This window comes from Balaenoptera acutorostrata, chromosome 1, assembly GCF_949987535.1.
Source record: "Balaenoptera acutorostrata chromosome 1, mBalAcu1.1, whole genome shotgun sequence".
Lineage (NCBI taxonomy): Eukaryota > Metazoa > Chordata > Mammalia > Artiodactyla > Balaenopteridae > Balaenoptera > Balaenoptera acutorostrata.
In genome coordinates, this window is record NC_080064.1 from 43,063,030 (window position 1) to 43,076,547 (window position 13,518).

The 13,518-nt window shown below is 37.0% G+C and overlaps 1 pseudogene; it reads left to right on the top strand.

Annotated features, from left to right (window-relative positions):
- Nucleotides 1-9,602: 9,602 nt before the first annotated feature.
- Nucleotides 9,603-10,166, top strand: LOC103004902 (ras-related protein R-Ras2-like; annotated as a pseudogene).
- The last annotated feature ends 3,352 nt before the right edge of the window (nt 10,167-13,518 follow it).

Consider the following 13,518-nt stretch of genomic DNA (forward strand, 5'->3'; position numbering starts at 1 on the left):
TTAAAAATCTGGTTATTTCCCTTAGCCTAATGCACCACCACACTGGCAAATGGTTGCAAATATTTGGGGGGGAAGCCTAGGAGGAAGACTTGCAGTGTCAATTTTTAGCAGAGCAGCAGGGTCTTTCATCAAAGGCCACCTTTTATCCAAAGGACTCTGGGTCTGAGAACAAGCTTATATCTGGCATGTGGTTGAGGAGCCACCACTCAATTATATTGTAGTGACTCAAGTTAGACCTATTTATCGAGCTAGAGCTTTTCCTCTTATTCAGATCAAGTTAGTCTTTATAGGTTAAATCTGTCTCCACTGTGGTAGACAACAGCTGAAGTGTCTGTTTGGCTCTTTCAGCTCTTGTTTTGCCCCTGGATAACTTGGATTTTCACCTATGTAACAGTTCAAGAGCGAGCCGTGGCAGAGGACCAGAACAGATATTTTCCCAAAGAAGACATACAAATGACCAACAGGCACATGAAAAGTTCCTCAGTATAACTAATCATCAGAGAAACTGAAATCAAAACCACAATGAGATGTTACCTCATACCTTTTAGAATGGTTGTCATCAAAAAAACAAGAGATAACAGGTGCTAGCAAGGATGTGGAGAAAAAGGAACACTTGTGCACTGTTGGAGGGAATGTAAATTGGTGCAGCCATTATGGAAAACAGTATGGAGATTCCTCAAAAAATTAAAAGTAGAACTACCATGTGGTCCAGCAATTCTTCTGGGTACATATCCAAAGGAAATGAAAACACTATCTCAAAGAGGTATTTGCATCCTCATATTCATTGTAGCGTTATTTACAATAGCTAAGACATGGAAACAAGTGTCCATCAACAGATGAATGGAAAAGGAAAATTTGTTATATATACACAATGGAATAGTGTATAGGACTATATAGTGGGCATCTTGCCATTTGTGACAACATAGATGGACCTCAAGAGCATCACGCTAAGAGAAATAAGTCAGAGAAAGACAAATACTGTATGATCTCACTTATATGTGGAATTTCAAAAAACAAAACTCATAGAAACAAAGGACAGATTAGTGGTTGCCAGAGGCTAGGGATGAGGGGTGGAGGAAATGGGTGAAGTTGGTCAAAAGGTACAAACTTCCACTTATAAGATAAATAATTTCTGGGATATAGTGTACAATATGGTGACTTTAGTTAACAACACTGTATTATATATTTGAATGTTGCTAAGAGAGTAGACCTTAAAAGTTCTCATCACAAGAAAAAAAAACTGTAACACCGTGTGCTGATGGATGCTACTTATTGTGGCAACCGTTTTGCAATACATACATGTATGAAATCATTATGCTGTACACCTTTAATATGTCAATTACATCTCAATAAAACTGGAAAAAAATTTAAATAAATAAAAATAAATTGGAAAAAATATTGAGCCCTGGATTGCAGGGGCATTTATATGCAGATTTGGAGCTCCACATCAACTTAAGCAATCACCCACAGATGAAGGCACATTTGTGAGAGTCCAGGAATCCAGAGGAGAAGTTCCAAAACACCATCGAAGAAAAAAAAAATCTGAAAACAAATATATTGAAGAGAGTTGAGAAAGAGTTTCACTTTGCCCATGTCACCTCTACCTCAAGGTGGCAGGACTTGGTGCCAGGAAGACCCCCACAGCCTGTGAGTTTTCCCGCAGGAGAAAGGGAGAGCATGTGAGTGAGTGCCTGCCTCTCCCAGCTGTGCTGGATGCTGCCCAAGAGGTCCACTTCTTTCTCGCCTAACTCAAATTACTGAGGTGATCTGCAAGGCTGTGCGATTGGGAGAGGCGGGGAGCACAGGGACACAGTTGTGTCCCTTTGATGTACTTGGAATATATCAAAGGGACACAACTAGCAGCTTCACTCTTCTTCCTACCAACTGATCTGTGGATTCTATCTAAAAGGCCAACCATGAGACACTGGGAATGCCTTATCCTAACTGGCTCATGAGAACCCTCAACTCTGTGCATCTCCCCTATACTCACGACCTCCCCATGGCTGGTTCCCAGCATGAGCTCCTATGGACAGTGAGAGCTAGCCCTTGCAGATGTCTAGCAAACAAGCACAGAAAGTGATCCCAACTCTGTGGGACTGGGAGAATGCTCATAAACTTGAGTATTTCAGGGCACTGCCCAAGGGGGAAAGAAAGGAGGCTCTCAGCACCCAGCCTATCTTCGCAGGATTGAGAAAAGGCATGGAATCTTAAGAATTCTCCCCTAAGAGAGAACAAGAAGTGTAGACTGGGCACATCCATAGAAAAGATCTGTAAAAGCCTCAGAATTCCTTGCTGGACTAACAAATGAAGGTATCTCTCTCCTGAAGCCAGTCAGTAAATACTGGAGGAGCTGACTTCTTCAAATGTGAAGAAAACAATGCAAGACTTCAAGAAATATGAAAAAATCAAAGAAATAGTATACCTCCAAAGGAACACAATAATTATCTAGTAACCAGCCCCAAAGAAATGGAGATCAACAACTTGCCTGGCAAAGAATTCAAAATAAATGTTTATTTTTGTTTTTTGGCCAAGCTGCATGGCATGTGGAATCTTAATTTCCTGACCAGGGATCAAACCCCTGAAGTGGAAGAATGGAGTCTTAACCACTGGACCTCCAGGGAAGTCCCTCAAAATAATTGTTTTAAGGAAACTCAGCTACAAGAGAACACACAACTCAATGAAATCAGGAAAACAGTATGTGAACAAAGTAAGAGGTTTAGCAAAGAAAGAGAAATTATTTTTTACATTCTGCAGCTGAAGAATAGAATGAATAAAATAAAAAATGTGATAGCATCAACAATAGACTTAATCAAGCTGAAGAAAAATATCTGTAAATTCAAAGACATCATTTGAAATTATCCATCCATCATCAGAGGAATACATATTTTAGTTTATTTAGCTAATTTTACACCTCAAGGAACTAGAAAAAGAACAAACTAAGGCCAAAGATAGCAGAAGAAAGAAAATAACAAAGATCAGAGCAGAAAAAGTATCAATATATGGACCAGAAAAATAGTAGGAAAAAAAATCAATGAAACTGAGCTGTTTTAAAGAAAAACAAACAAAACTGACAAACTTTCAGCTTGACTAACTAAGAAAAAAGAGAAGATTCAAATCAATAAAATCAGAAATGAAAGAGAAGACATTAAAACTGATACTGCAGAAATACAAAGGAGCATAAAAGACCATTATGAACAATTATATGACAACAAATTGGACAACCTAACAGAAACAGATAAATTCCTAGAAATATAACCTGCCAACATCAAGTAGATAAAAATTTTGAATCACTATGTTGTACACCTGAAACTAATATAATAATATTATAAATCAACTATACCTCAATAAAAATTTTTAAATAAAATAAAATTTTATTTAATTTTTGAAAAGACTGAATCATGAAGAAATAGAAAGTATGAATAGACCTATAACTAGTAAGAAGATTAAATTAGTAATCAAAAATCTCCCAAAAAGGAAAAGTCCAGGACAAGCTGGTATACCTGGTAAATTGTACGAAACATTTATGGAGAAATTAATGCCAATCCTTCTCAAACTCTTCCAAAAAATTTAAAGTAGATGGAACACTTCCACACTCAACTTGCAAGGCCAGCATCACCCTGATACCAAAGCCAGACAAGGATATTACAAGAAAAGAAAATTACAGACCAACATCCCTGATGCACATAGATGCAAAAATCCTCAGCAAAATATTAGCCAACCAAATTCAACAATACATTAAAATAATCATAAACCATAATCAAGTGGAATTTATTCTGGGGATGCAAAGATGGCTCAATATCCACAAATCAGTAAACGTGATACATCACATTAACAAAATTAAGGATAAAAATCATATGATCATCTCAAACGATGCAGAAAAAGCATCTGATAAAATTCAACATCCATTCATGATAAAAACCGTCACCAAAGTGAGTATTGAGGGAATGTACCTCAACATAATAAAGATCATATACTAAAAGCTCACAGCTAACATCATACTCAATGGTGAAAAGCTGAAAGCTTTTACTGTAAGATCAGGAATAACACAATGATGCCCACTCTCACCACTTTTATTCAACATAGATCTAGAAGTCCTGGCCAGAGAAATTAGGCAAGGAAAAGAAATAAAGGTATCCAAATGGGAAAGGAAGAGTGAAATTGTCTCTATTTGTAGATGACATGATATTACATATAGAAAACCCTAAAGACTCTACCAAAAAAACTGTTGGAACTAATAAACAGATTCAGTAAAGTTGCAGGATACAAAATCAACATACAAAAATCACTTGCATTTTGATATGCTAACGATAAACTATCTGAAAGAGACATTAAGAAAGCAGTTCCATTTACAGTCACATTAAAGACAATAAAATACTTAGGAATAAACGTAACCAAGGAGGTGAAAGTCTTGTACACTGAAAACTGTAAAACACTTATGAAAAAAACTGAACAAGACACAAATGGATTGGAAAAATTAATATCAATAAAACACCCATGTTCCCCAAAGTGATCTACAGATTCAATGTAATCTTTATTAAAATTCCAATGGCATTTTTCACAGACACAGAAAAAAAACATAAAATTTATATGGAACCACAAAAGACTAAATAGCCAAAGCAATCTTAAGAAAGAAAAACAAAGGGGGAGGTATCACACTTCCTGATGTCAAATTATATTACAAAGCTATAGTAATCAAGACACTATGGTACTGGCATAAAAACAGACACTTAGAACAATGGAAAGAAATAGAGAAGCCACAAATGAGCCCACCAACTAATCATTGACAAGGGCACAAAGAACATACAATGCGGAAAGGATAGTCTCTTTAATGAATAGTGTTGGGAAAACTGGATATTCACATGCAAAAGAATGAAACCAGACCTCTATCTTACACCACTCACAAAGATTAAAGACTTAATGTAAGACTGGAAACTGTCAAAACTCCTAGAAGAAAACACAGGGAAAAAATTCCTTGATGTTGGTCTTGGCAATGGTATTTTGTATTTGACACCAAAAGCACAGGCAACAAAAGCAAAAGCAAACAAGTGACACTACATCAAACGAAAAGGATTTTGCACAGCAAAAGAAACCAATAACAAAATGAAAAGGCAACCTGTGGAATGGGAGAAAATATTTGCAAACCGTATATCTAATAAGAGACAAATATCTAAATATATATAAGGAACTCATATAACTCAATAGCAAAAAACAAATAATCAGAATTTAAAAATTAGCAAAGGACCTGAATAGGCATTTTTCCAAAGAAGACACACAAATGGCCAATGATACATGAAAAGATGCTCAGCATCACTAATCATCAGGAAAATGCAAGTGAAAACCACAGTGAGATATCACCTCACTCCTGTTTGAAGGACTATTATCAAAAAGACAGCACAAAACAAATGTTGGTGAAGATATGGAGAATAGAGAACTCGTGCACTGTTGGTGGAGTAATAATAATGTAAATTATTACAGCCATTATGGAAAACAGCATGTAGTTTCCTCAAAAAATTAAAAATAGAACTACCACATAATCCAACAATCCCAATTCTGGATATATATCCAAAAATAAATGTCTTGAAGAGCTATCTGTGCCTCCATGTTCATTGCAGCATTATTTCCAATAGCCAAGATATGGAAACAACCTAAGTACCCACTAATGAATGAATGGACAAAGAAAATATGGTGTATATATACATATATATACACACACACACAATAATGCAATATTATTCAGTTACAAAAAATAAGAAAATCTTGCCATTTGCCACAACATGGATGAACCTGGAGGCCATTATGCTAAGTGAAATAAGCCAGGTAGAGAAATCCAATTACTATGTGGTATCACTTATACTTGGACTCTAAAGAAAAAAAGTCACATTTATAGAAAGAGAGAGTAGAATGGCAGTTGCCAAGGATTGAGGAAATGGCGAGATGTTGGTCAAAGGGTACAAACTTTCAGTTATAAGGTGAATAAGCTCTAAAAATCTAATGTACAGCATGGTGACTATAGTCAATAATACTGTATTGTATACTTGAAATTTGCTAAGAGAGAAGATCTTAAGCTTTCTCACCATACACACTCAAAAAAGGGTAACCATTAAGGTGATGGACATGTTGATTAAATTAATTGTGGTAAACATTTCACAATGTATCAATATTTATGTGTCAAATCTATCATATACACTTTAAATACATACAGTTTTCTAATAGATCTTTATTGGAGTATAATTGCTTCACAATACTGTGTTAGTTTCTGTTGTACAACAAAGTGAATCAGCCATATGCATACATATATCCCCATATACCCTCCCTCTTGAGCCACCCTCCCACCCTCCCTATCCCACCCCTCTAGGCGGTCACAAAGCACCAAGCTGATCTCCCTGTGCTATGCTGCTGCTTCCCACTAGCTATTTTACATTTGGTAGTGTATATATGTCGATGCTACTCTCACTTCACCCCAGCTTCCCCCTCCCCACCCCGTGTCCTCAAGTCCATTCTCTATGTCTACGTCTTTATTCCTGCCCTGCCACTAGGTTCATCAGTACCAGTATTTTTTTTTAGATTCCATATATATGTGTTAGCATATGGTATTTGTTTTTCTCTTTCTGACTTACTTCACTCTGTATGACAGACTCTAGGTCCAGCCATCTCCCTGCAAATAACTCAGTTTCGTTTCTTTTTATGGCTGAGTAATATTCCATTGTATATATGTGCCACATCTACTTTATCCATTCATCTGTCGATGGACATTTAGGTTGTTTCCATGTCCTGTCTATTGTAAATAGTGCTGCAATGAACATTGTGGTACATGTCTCTCTTTTTGAATTATGGTTTTCTCAGGGTATATGCCCAGTAGTGGGATTGCTGGGTCATATGGTAGTTCTACTTTTAATTTTTTAAGGAACCTCCATACTGTTCTCCATAGTGGTTGTATCAATTTACATTCCCACCAACAGTGCAGGAGGGTTCCCTTTTCACCACACCCTTTCCAGCATTGATTGTTTCTAGATTTTTTGATAATGGCCATTCTGACTGGTGTTAGGTGATACCTCATTGTAGTTTTGATTTTCATTTCTCTAATAATTAGTGATGTTGAGCATGTTTTCATGTGCCTCTTGGCCATCTGTATGTCTTCTTTGGTGAAATGTCTATTTAGGTCCTCCGCCCATTTTTTAATTGGGAGTGCTTGTTTTTTTGATATTGAGCTCCATAAGCTGTTTGTTAAATACATGCAATTTTATTATAATAAAATTGTTTTCAATAATTATATTCAATAATTATTCAATTATAATATATTCTATTATATTTGAATATGATATTTAATATATATTACATGTATATGATGTATATTTTATATATAATATATTCAATTCAATAAAGCTGGAAACAAAACAAAACATCTCCCAAAGCTGTTCCATTAAATTCTATGGCTTCAAGAAACTGTTAGATGCTCATTGAATATCATGATAATATCTTCATCAGCAGCCTATAGATTTAAAAAAATAAAAAAGATAAACTTGTGTTCTTTGGGAAAAACAATCTTACCTGGTTTGCTTGTTTTTGTATTTTAAAATACAGAAAAGTACCATAAAAATTATAATAAAAAGTCATATTTGAATTCCCAGAGTAAACAAATATTGATACTTTCTCAAAAAAAAAAAAAAAAAAGATTTCTTAGGTTGCATCCAGATGAGCCTTTACTCTAGTCCTAATAAAGCTCCACAACTAAGACATTCCTCTTCTGAGAACTCTATCTGATGCCTTGTGTATTATGATGCCTCCCCACTCCAGCTTTGCACACAAAATATTCCCAGCCCTAGGTGAATGTGGGAATTGTTTGGCCTACTGCTTTCTAACAGACCTTCCCCAGCCTCAGATAGTGTCCTCATTTGCATTCACAAATTAATGCTCATCAAAAGGACTCAGGGGGAACACTCTGCAGATCACCAAAGTTCTTTCTTTGTGCAGTTCCCTCCTCTCTGGCACTCTGCTTGGCTAATAATAGCTGCCTTCACCTCCAAAAACTCCAGTATCTATCTCCTCAACTCAGCAAGACCACCAGACTCTGAAATTCCCTTCCCTCCACTGCAGTGTAGAAACTTCCTCCAGGGAATAAGTTGAGGAAATCAAGGGGTTTGCTTCATTAATTTCCCATTTCTCAGGGTTCACAGTCTTGCAAGGCCTGTTGCCCAATGTCTGAAACATTGTTTCACATATTTTGTCTGGTTTTCTAGTTAAGTGGAAAGGTAAATCTAGTCCCTGTTACTACCTCATGGCTAAAAGTGTAAGTCCCTCCTAACTCTGGTTTTGCATTCCTCAAATCTATCTTCTTCCTTATAAAGCCAGAGTGATATTTCATAAATGCAAATCTAACGTTATCTCTCCTAACTTAAAACCCCTCAATTGCTTCCACCTGACACTAATCCCATTCTTAAACTCTAGGTTCCTGTCATGCTAAGCAGTCCTGGAATTCATCAGGCTGTTTCATGCACCTATGCTTATTTTACTCCCCACTCCTTTAGCCTTTAAAAGATAGCTCTCTGTGGTCAAAGGGTAAAAACTTCCAGTTACAAGAAGAATAAGTTTTGGGGATCTAATGTACAGCATGGTGATTATAGTTAATAATTTGTATTATATACTTGAAAGTTGCTAAGAGAGATCGTCAACATTCTCACCATAAAAAAGAAATGGTAGAGACTCCCCTGGTGGCACCGTGGTTAAGAATCCGCCTGCCAATGCATGGGACACAGGTTCGAGTCCTGGTCCAGGAAGATCCCACATTCCGCAGAGCAACTAAGCCAGTGCACCACAACTACTGAGCCTGCACTCTAGAGCCTGCGAGTCACAACTACTGAAATCCAAGTGCCACAACTACTGAAGCCTGCACGCCTAGAGCCCAAGCTCCACAACAGGAAAAGCCACCGCAATAAGAAGCCCGCGCACCGCAACAAAGAGTAGCCCCCGCTCCCCGCAAGGAGAGAAAGCCCGTGTGCAGCAACGAAGACCCAACACAGCCAAAAATAAATTTAAAAAAAAGAGAAATGGTAGTATGTGAGATGATAGAGGTATTAGCTAATGCCATGGTGGTAATCATTTTGCAATATAGAAGTGTATCAAGTCAACATGTTGTACACCTTAATATTACACAATGTAATATGTCAATTATATCTCAATGGGAAAAAGAAAGGGACAGCTCTCTGTATCCTTTATGAAGACTTCGATAACCACTCCCTGCATCTGGCACAGTCAATTCCTTCTTCCTTTGTACCGACATTTTATCTAGTACTGAATTCAGTTGTTGTTATTATTGTTAACTCTATTATTATCTGTTCATCACACATATATTAAAATTAGTTGTGGGCGGGTGCTACAGAGAGGTGTAGAGGAGCGAGACCCTGGCCTCTGACGCTCCTGGCCCCTGAGGTCACCCTGCTTCTCCACCCCTTGGGCCTGACCGGCCAGCCCCAGGAGTGCTGCGATGCCACCAGACCCTGGACGCCTGCGGGCCACACACGTCCCCAGAGTTAGACCTAGGTCAGGCGGCAGCTCAGTGGCCAGGCTGGACTCTGGGCATCCTGGTGGTGGTGGCCCACTGACCTAACGGCTCTGGCCAGAAGTACCAGTTGGTGGTGGTTGGTGGGGTGGCTTGGGCAAGTTGGCACTCCCCATCCAATTCATACAGTCCTATTTTGTAACAGATTGTGAGCCAACCATCTGCTTTGTGTATGTGTGATAGATGACAGAGCAGCCCAGCTAGATATTCTGGATACAATAGGACAAGAAGTTTGGAGCTATAAGAGAACAGTTCCTGAGAACTGATGAGGGTTTCCTATTGCTCTTTTCAGACATGCATAGAGGCAGTTTTGAAGAAATCTGTAAGTTTCAAAGACAGACTCTCAGAGTAAAGGATCATGATGGGTTCCAATGATTTTAATTGGTAATAAAGCAGACCTGGATCATCATAGACAGGTAACATAGGAAGAATAGCAGCCCACAACTTAAGGTAACATACTGTGGAGGTGTCAGCAAAGATTAGGATGAACGTAGATCAAGCTTTCCATGAACTTGTCTGGGTTATAAGGAAATTTCAAGAGTGGGAATGTCTTTCTTCACCAACGAGGAAAGAAAAAGACAAGAAAAGCTGCCATCATGTCATTTTCTAAGAATTATTTGAGTTTTAGCTACCAACTGCCAGGAAAAGCCTGCATCTTCTCCTTCTCTCCCTACAGTTTACATCATGTTGGTAACTTTCTAGCCTTAGACAAATGATCCTGGTAGCCTTAGACCAAGAAGCTGGTTAATCCTTTCCATGAAGCTAAGCTTATGGTCATTTCAAGACAGATTTAAAGGAAACACTAAGGATGCTTCAAAAATTACCTGATTCCATATACAAAAATGAACTCAAATGAATTGAAGACTTAAATGTAAGACCTGAAACCATAAAAGTCCTAGAAAAAAATATAGATGGTACACTCTTTGACATCAGTCTTAGCAATATTTTTTTTGGATATGTCTCCTTAGGCAAGGGAAACAAAAGCAAAAATAAATAAGTGGGACAACATCAAACAAAAAAGCTTTTGCATATCAAAGGAAACCACCAACAAAGTGAAAAGGCAACCTAATGAATGGGAGAAGATATTTTCAAAAGATATGCCCCATAAGGGGTTGATATGCAAAGAGCTCATGCAACTCAATATCAAAAAAGCCCAAACAATTTGATTAAAAAATGGGCAGAAGATCTGAATAGGCATTTTTCAAAGGAGACATACAGAAGGCCAACAAGCACCTGAAAAGGTGGTAAACATAACTAATCATCCAGGAAATGCAAATCAAAACCACAATGAGATACCACCTCACACCTATCAGAATGGCTGTTATCAAAAGGACAAGAAACAACAAGTGTTGGTGAGGATGTGGAGAAAAGGGCACCCTCGTGCAAGGTTGGTAGGAGTGTAACTTGGAGTAACCACTATGGAAAACAGAGTGGAGGATTCTCAAAAAACGAAGAAAAGAACTACCATGTGATCCAGCAATTCCACTCCTGGGTATATATCTGAAGAAAACAAAAACGCCAATTCAAAAAGATACATGCACTGCAGTGTTCATTGCAGCATTATTTACAATAACGAAGATATAGAAGCAACTTAAGTGCCCATCAATAGATGAATAGGTAAAAAAGATATGGCATGCATATATATATATATATATATATATATATATATATATATATATATGTAATGGAATACTACTCAGCCATAAAAAAGAATGAAATCTTGCCATTTGTGACAATATGGATGGACCTAGAGGGTATTATGTTTAGTGAAATAAGCCAGAGAAAGACAGATACTGTATGATTTCACTCATATGTGGAATCTAAAAAATGAAACAGATGAACAAACAAAACAAAACAGAAACAGACTCATAGATACAGAGGAAAAACTGGTGGTTGCCAGAGGGGAAGGGAGTGGAAGGATGGGTGAAATAGGTGAAGGAGATTAAGAGGTACAAAATTCCAGCTATAAAATAAATGTCACAGTATGTAATGTACACATAGGGAATATAGGTAATAATATTGTAACAACTTTGCATGGTGACAGATGGTAACTGGGCTTATTGTGGTGATTATTTCATAATGTATAAAAATATTGAATCACTGTTTTATACCTGAAACTAATATATTATTGTATGTCATATATAACTTGATTAAAATAAATAAATATATATATATAATATTTTAAAAATTATCTGATTCCTTTTAAATATGTATCTATATACACAAACATATTCTTTTGTAAAGGCTTTTATTTTAGTAGAAATGGATCAGTTTTGGAACCTAAGCTGTTTGCCAAGCTGAAGTCATAGGTTGTGAAATAACTTTTATCTTCTAAAATCATTGCCTACTGTTATTCTAAATAGAATCATAGGGAGTTTATTTAAAATGTGAATTTTTGTAAGCCAGAAAGAGAAAAACAAATATCGTATATTAACGCATATATGTGGAATCTAGAAAAATGGTACAGGTGAACCGGTTTGCAAGGCAGAAATAGAGACACAGATGTAGAGAACAAACATATGGACACTAAGTGGGGAAAGTGGGGAAGTGGGATGAATTGGGAGACCGGGGTTGACATATATACACTAATATGTATAAAATAGATAACTAACAAGAACCTGCTGTATAGCACAGGGAACTCCACTTCCCTGTACAGTAGAAACTAACACAACATTGGAAAACAACCATACCCCAATAAAAAAATAAAATATGAATTTTTGCCTGTCTGAAAGTTTTGATGTCAACTTTAGTTAACCTTAAATACACTGAATTGAAACCACAAAAGTGAGGCAACTCAAAACTTTACTGATGCTACAGCCTTTGTTTGCCAGTGGCCAAAATACCAAAATGTCTACTGTATTTGCAGATGAAAAACTGCTTATAAAGCCTTTATTATTACTCCTACTCGTAAAGATGACAATATTCTGTGTGGCCAAGTATTTGGACTCATTCTGGACTTAGGTGTTTCAATGTTCTTGTTTTTTTTAAATAAATTTATTTATTTATTTTTGGCTGCGTTGGGTCTAAGTTGCTGTACACAGGCCTTCTCTAGTTGTGACGAGCAAGGGCCACTCTTCATTGTGGTGCGTGGGCTTCTCATTGCGGTGGCTTCTCTTGTTGCAGACCACGGGCTTTAGGTGCACAGGCTTCAGTAGTTGTGGCACACGGACTTCAGTAGTTGTGGCACACGGGCTCAGTAGTTGTGGCACACAAGCTTAGTTGCTCTGCGACAAGTGGGATCTTCCCGGACTAGGGATCAAACCTGTGTCCCCTGCATTAGCAGGCGTATTCTTAACCACTGCGCCACCAGGGAAGTCCCGTTCTTGGTTTTTTAATTTAATCTTTTCACAGCCATGTTGAGACTAAAAATATTTTTTTCTGCCTTTCTTTTCAACCATTTCTAGATAAGGAATTCAAAAAACCCAAAACTCATTTTGTTTGTAATATTAAATATGGAATTGATCTTTCCAGGGTCAGAGATTATTAATATTTTTGCTATATACTTTTATAGATTATTTTCTTATCAAACTAGTTAACAAGTATTTTTATGTTTGTAAGCAAATATGTTTTCACAGCATACCTTGTGTATATGTAAATATAAATATTTAATTCCCACTGTTCATTTTTAACTGACAAAGACAAAAAAGTGAAAACTACAGAAACTGTGGTAGAACTTTACTTGCTATTCTGGTCCTGGTTGTACCCACCTTTGGCCAGTCACCTACTACTCAAGAAACCTTCCCAATAGAGTACAACAGGATGAGAATCTGAAATCACTTTCAATATCCCATTCTAGATATTTACTGTTGTATCAAGTAGTAAGTATAAAACTTTTATTTGACAATATAACTGTGGATGGCTTATTATTTTGTTTTTAATTCTACAGATTGTATTTAGGCAATTCAAAAGTATGTTCCTGATTTGAGATACTAAGTGGTATTGCACAGCTGTCACTTTATTGA